The sequence below is a fragment of the Vipera berus genome (assembly GCF_964194415.1).
Source record: "Vipera berus genome assembly, chromosome: 1".
Lineage (NCBI taxonomy): Eukaryota > Metazoa > Chordata > Lepidosauria > Squamata > Viperidae > Vipera > Vipera berus.
The window spans coordinates 203105871-203112262 of NC_138202.1; positions in this window are offsets into that span (position 1 = coordinate 203105871).

A 6392-nucleotide genomic window follows, 5' to 3' on the forward strand; every position below is an offset into this window, starting at 1 on the left:
TTCTGACACTCAGAGATGTTCAATAATTTAGCAACAGCCCTTTTTTTTTACTATGGGCAGCAAGAATAGCAATAGACCTAAGCATAAATCCAGTAACTTCTATTGCTTTGCTTTTCTCTCCTTTTTTCTGTGCTCTAAGACAAAAGAATATAACAATTTGATTTTTCAGTATGAATCTTTCTTCCGGGACATTATGCAAGATATTTGAAACCTTACTGTAACTCTTCCATACTTAACACCCTCTGGAGTTTGGAGACAAGACAGGGGCTTACGACAAGGTTGTTTCAACTATATCTCCTGGAACATCCACACACATATGGCACCAATTCGGTGAATTGCACTTCCCACCCCTATCAATTACCACAGCCAGTGATTAAGTTGTGGTTAGCAAAGGCTGATTTAAGAGATAGTGAAATCAGTTGTCAAATTATAATGCCAGAAATGATGCCAATTGCCCACCAAAATGCATAATATTTCCATTTTAATATGTCAGCATCAAGTAGTCTTCTTTCAAATACTTGGGCCTGTTACGTCATGGCTCAGAGTTGTATTCAATTCTTCATTTCGACTTTGGAATGTTCTTCCTCCTCAGGTTCTCAGCAGATATTTAAGTGCATTTTCTATTGTCATGGCAAAGATGCTTTTCGACAATGATTTTGGCAGGTTTTGATGTTCTGATAAAGTTATTGCCTGCCTTAAGCCAGGGCACGTTGTTCAGTCTGAAATATTTGGACAGCATTACATCAGAAATCAATGCAACACCAGCTAATATCAGTGTCCTCATGTCTCCAGAGAAAACTCCACTGGAGATCAGGTGCTCTTTCAACCACATTTTGCTACTCCTATTCCTAATTGTCCCTCAGACATCTGTTTTGAAGCTAGTTAATAAGGATTTCAGCTTTGGACTGGTTCACTGGTAGGAACGTTTAAAAATTAGTTTCCCCCCACCCCCCACCCCCAAGTCCTCCCAGTCAGAATTCAAACTTGTTTTCCTCTTCTTCAAAATGCAAGACAAACTGCTCCAAATATTTCCTCCTAGGAATCCTGAGGAGACAACCGTCATTTCAAATGCCTTTGCACGAAAAGAAAAGTGCATTGTTCCCATCACCACCTATTTGTCTTGTGGTTGGCTGAATTTCCAACATCTCCCTTTATAGCAGAGCATTTTCAAAGGTCTAGAAGATTCAGCCAACCACAAGACAAATCTATGGTGAAGGGAATGATCTACTTTGTTCCTCTTGCAAAGGCATGTGGTAAGACTGCTTTCTCTTCAGGCATTCATCTATTCTATGGGAACAAAAGGATTGCAGGGGATTGTCCTGACCCAAACAGACCTAGTGCACAATTTGGGAGTGTCATCCTAGACCAGTGATGGTGGGGCTCAGCATGTCAAAAATTCAGAAAAATGCCTGACTGCTGACATATCATACCCATCCCACCTCTGAACAAAAGAGAAAAAAAAATCTAAATCCCCACCCCTCATCTAGGCCACCCCTGAACATTGGCACTCAGCAGTAGTGCTGGGCCTGGTACCACTGCTGCCACTCAAAAAGTCACTTGCACTTCCCTGCAAAGTAGCAGTTTTACATAGCCGTGCCTTGTGCATACAAGCCTTGGGGAATAACATGATTGCCCCCACAGTGCAGCAGTCACCAGGATTAGCCATGAACCACTTACTTTCAGGCTGTGTTCTCTTTCTGTTTACAGGCCTCTGCAGCCTACCCGAGGCTGCTCCAGGTTGCATGAGATCTTCAGTTGTAAAGTGACTGGAGAATGCTCTTCTATGCACTCTGCAGGTTCCAAAAACCATGTAAAAGCACACCCCATTCTCATGCAATTTTCAGAGGGTCTGGAAGCCACACGAGAGCACGGCCCTCTCCCACGACTTCTCTAGAGGGTCTAGGGACCGTGTGAAAGCACATTGCATTCTCACGCAGCCTTCGCAGCCTCCAAAAATTGTTCAAGAACAGTTGTTATCAGGTATTGATGAACACTGGGGTGTCACCCAAAATGTCATAGCATGTGACTTTTGACACACGTGTCATAGATTTGCCCTCACTGTCCTAAACTAACAGTTTTGGGTGAAGAGCGAGAGCAGCCCTGGATACAAAAGTGTTTGCACAAATCCATATTGTGCAGTAATTGAAGCCGTCCTGGGACTGGAAGGCCCTACTCAAAACTAACTCACATCTTGGTCAGCTATCATCTGGATTACTGCAGTGTGCTGTACTTGGGGTACTCTTGAACCAACTACAGTTGGTTCAGAATGTAGCAGTGTGTAATCATGGCTGCCTTTCTGTACATCTATGTAATACTGCTACTTTGCAGGCTGTACTGGTTACCAATGAGCTGCTGGTACAATTCAAGGTGCTTGTTCTTGTAATTACCTTTGCCTGTCCAATGAGAATTGGCATGCTCCAGGTTTCATCATTTGAATAGGGCATGCAGTGGCTCAGTGGTTATGACACTTAAACCGCTAAAGGTTTACAGCTCAGCAGTTTGAGACTGAGTGCTGTGAGATGGAGTGAGCTCCTGTCACTTATCCCAGCTCCTGCCCAACCTAGCAGTTCAAAAGCATGCAAATGCACGCAGCTGAATAGGTACCGCATATAAGCATGCAGGATAGTAACAGCATTTCGTGTTTTGTCATATGCTTTGTGCTGCAGTGTGACATCATGCCAGCCCCATGACCACAGAAACATCTCCGGACAACGCTGGCTCTTTGGCTTAAGAAATGGAGATGAGCACTGTCTCCCAAAGTCAGTCAGAACCAGTGGAGAAAAACCTGAAGGGACACTTTTACCTTTGTTTTTAATCTACTATATGAAATTGTACTCCTCTCCAGATCTGTATGAGTGTGACACTGCCTGACTTCTGAAAGGGCCCTGAAAACTTGGCTTTGCCCAAAGCATTAGTAAGAATGCTTGTGTAAGTCCATCTTGATTGCTTGGTTATTTGAACTGCCTTCAAGGCAGTACATTTTATTATGTTTAATGGGGGAGGGTTATTTGTTGCCTTTAGCTGCCTTCAGTCACGTGTTGTACGGGCAGCTACATCACTTGAATTCAATTAATAAAATCAAATAATTATTTCTAAAGAAGTGGATCTTCTGGGATATTTTTCCAGCTACTCCAAGCAATAGCCCAAAGGGATTTTCTTTCTTTTCCTACTAATGGCTACCAACAGACCATAGGGAGTCCAATGGACTAAGATTGCAAAAGTTGCACTGTGTCCATGATTTCTGCACTGGATCTCCTTCCTTGGTTTTCGGCAATTGCTGCTTAACAGGTGAAGCCTTTTTCACATATGCTTGTATCCTACAGCAAGAAGAGGCAGGTAACTTGTGCCCTCTGCAAATTTTGAACTGTAGTTCCCATAGTCACTTCCCATCACCTAATGTAATTGAAGTCACGTCCAGCACCCTCTGAAGGTGCTGAGTTATTTATTTCTGTCTTATTCATCTTTTTAACTAAAATAAAGCACTAGAACCTTTCCTGTTTAGTTCTGCTCTCTTGCTTTCCTTCTCTATGGTTTTCCCTCAGGTTTAATTTTTACACTGGAAACTCTTTGCATGGAGAACAACCTTTCTACAATCAGGATACATTCTATACTGCTGACATCATATGAATGAATGAAAGAATTCACGAGAATGTGAGGAAGCATTTCCAGAAGTTAGAGGAAAGGGAAATTATTGTTTGTGTGGAGCTTGGCCACAGTTCATCTTGAAAGTCCCCCACAGAGGCACATCAGTCTGTCCTGATGAAGTACCTTGGAGGTGCTGTTCATTTGCCTTGATAAAGATGGTGCTGCTCCAACTCGTTTGGCTGTTCTGCTTTGCCAGCATTGCTGCTGTTGCTGACTGAAGCAATATTAATGCTCCTCGTCAATAAGGAGAAATGAGGCTCCACTTCGGCTCACAGTTTCACCCTGAGGCAGCATTTTGATCCAAGCCGTGATGACACAAAACAGTCCTTCAATGTTCTGCCCAAAACACCACCACCACCACTTTCTCCTTATTCTTGATACTATATTGTATCTATATTCTCCTAGCATTTTACGATACCGCCCCCCAGGCCACATCCAGCCCTTTGGCTGCCCTTGCCTAGCCTGCGAGGTGTCACTGGAAATTAGATATCAAATGTAAATAAGTGTACATCATGCACACAATACAACTGCATCACGTTTATTTTGAAGGCGACTGCTATTTTTTCCCCCAAGTTACATGTGTGTGTGTGTGTGTGTGTGTGTGTGTGTGATTCTCCGCACCTTCATAGCTCTGTTGGTTAAGCTCTCCACAACAGCCCTAGTTTCTTAGGTGACCCCAGGGCTTTTTTTGTCATTGAACGCTCAGAACGGAGTTCCGGCACCTTTTTTGGATGGAACCTTATAGGGTAGGCAAGGTGGGTTGTATGACATGTGTGAGTTCCGGCACCTTTTGCTTTTACAAAAAAAGCACTGGGTGACCCCCTTGGGAAAATTAATTGCCCAGCCCTGCCCTGGTAGCTCAAGGCAACATGAGGTCTCCCTTTACTTTTTCTGCAGGGTAATATTCACATGAAATAGGGTGAGCCAAAAGGCAGTGCCTGTCCCAAAATAACTCACTCGTTCTGTGACTGAATAGAGAACGAAACTTGGATTTCTCCAATTCTGTTTAAAGCAGGGGATACCTGAATCAAAGTAAAATCTTCCCCAGCCCCCCTCCCAAAAGGGGGGGTATATTTGTGTGTAACAAAAGGGTGTATATGGAGGAGAAGAGAGGGAGAAGAATGCAACACCTGACTCTTCCTTCTGTTGCATTTTGATGCAAGATTATCAACCCCACTCCTCATCACACGTGGAAAGCATTGTCCATTTGCGCCCCAAGGAGCTAAGTCTTTTTCTTTGCTAAAAATGACAGGGAAGGCATGGAGTCAATCAGCACAGCTGGTGTCTCCAGTGGCACCCTAGCAACCAAATGGTGTGAAGAGCATGGATAGATGGCCCTGTGGTCCAAGTGTTTGTGCCCAAGTTCATATCCAGCGCATGAGATAAAGGAAAACAATAAGGAAAGACAGAGCTTCCAGATTTATATATAGCAGTAGATTAAATATTTCCATTCTTTGTCTATTCTAAACAAAAGCTGAAGAGGTACCGTTCAGTCGGATGAAGCTCTTATTCGTTGTTTATCTGCTAAAAGGCAGGAAATGAACAAAGTGAACTCATTTTCCCAGCTGCTTCTGCCTACTAGAAACACACAAACACACACACACACGTGTGTGTGTGTGTGTCTCTCTCTGTGTGTGTGTGTGTGTGTGTATAAAACCATCCCTTGTTTTTCCTGCCCCCCACCTCTACCCCATGGAAGGAAAAAGTATCTTGACGTAAGCAGCTGAAACTAGGGAAGCCTTTCCTGCCTCTCTCTGTATTATAATAATACTATGTTGCTACATCACAATATATTTGCCCCTTCCATCTACTTTTGAGGGCTAAATGAAATATTCTCTGAGTGTCATATCTTAATTTTTGTTTTCAACTTGCAAGGATTGGAATGCATTTCTTTTGATTCCATCTGACCCATGTCCTACTCTATTCTGGGTGAGCATACACCAATAAAATTAAATAACATCTCTCTAGTCAAGGAATCTGTTTTCCTGAGTGGGAGTTTTGCTTTTAGAACTATTTATACTGTGTAAGGAAACCCAAACTTTTGTTTTGGGAGATTTTTCAAAGGAATCACTTCGCCCTCCTTCGCATGGCACACAATTTCCAGCAAGCAGAAAATAACCAGATAGGAGTGACACAGACTGATGGGCGAAAAAAAGAGCTTAGAAAGTCAGAGGGCTATAGTTTTTAATATTTTTAAACTAGCTACAAAATGTCAATCACATCACAAACTGACAGGAGACAGAAGGAATTTCATATTACATGCGGCAACTATATTTAATCTCACAGTTTTATCTAGAATTCATTCACGTAAATTATTTTTTATTTTGTTTTATTTTAAAATCAATAGCAGCTACTAAACATCGCCCGTGATTTTGGTATGCATAGCTCTAGATAAGCAACAGAGAACTGTATTAATAACAAACCACATGGGGGAGGGGAGAAAAAAAGAAGAAGAAAAGGAATCTGTATTTGTGTGTGTGTGTTTGTGTGTGTGCGTGCACGCAAAAGCGTGTGTGAGAAAGAGAGAGAGCTAGAAAGATACAGCCTTATAAAAATTACATTTCTTTGCAACGTTTCATATGATAGCCATCCCTCCCCCTGAAAAAAGACAATTTTTGAAAGCAGCAGACAAATTCTATATATTACACTTATATCTTATTTGCTGATGCTTTATTGTTGTTGTTTGTTGTTGTGTTTCAGCCAAATGTTTATTTGCTGGCAATGATGAAATGATAAGTGCCAGATCC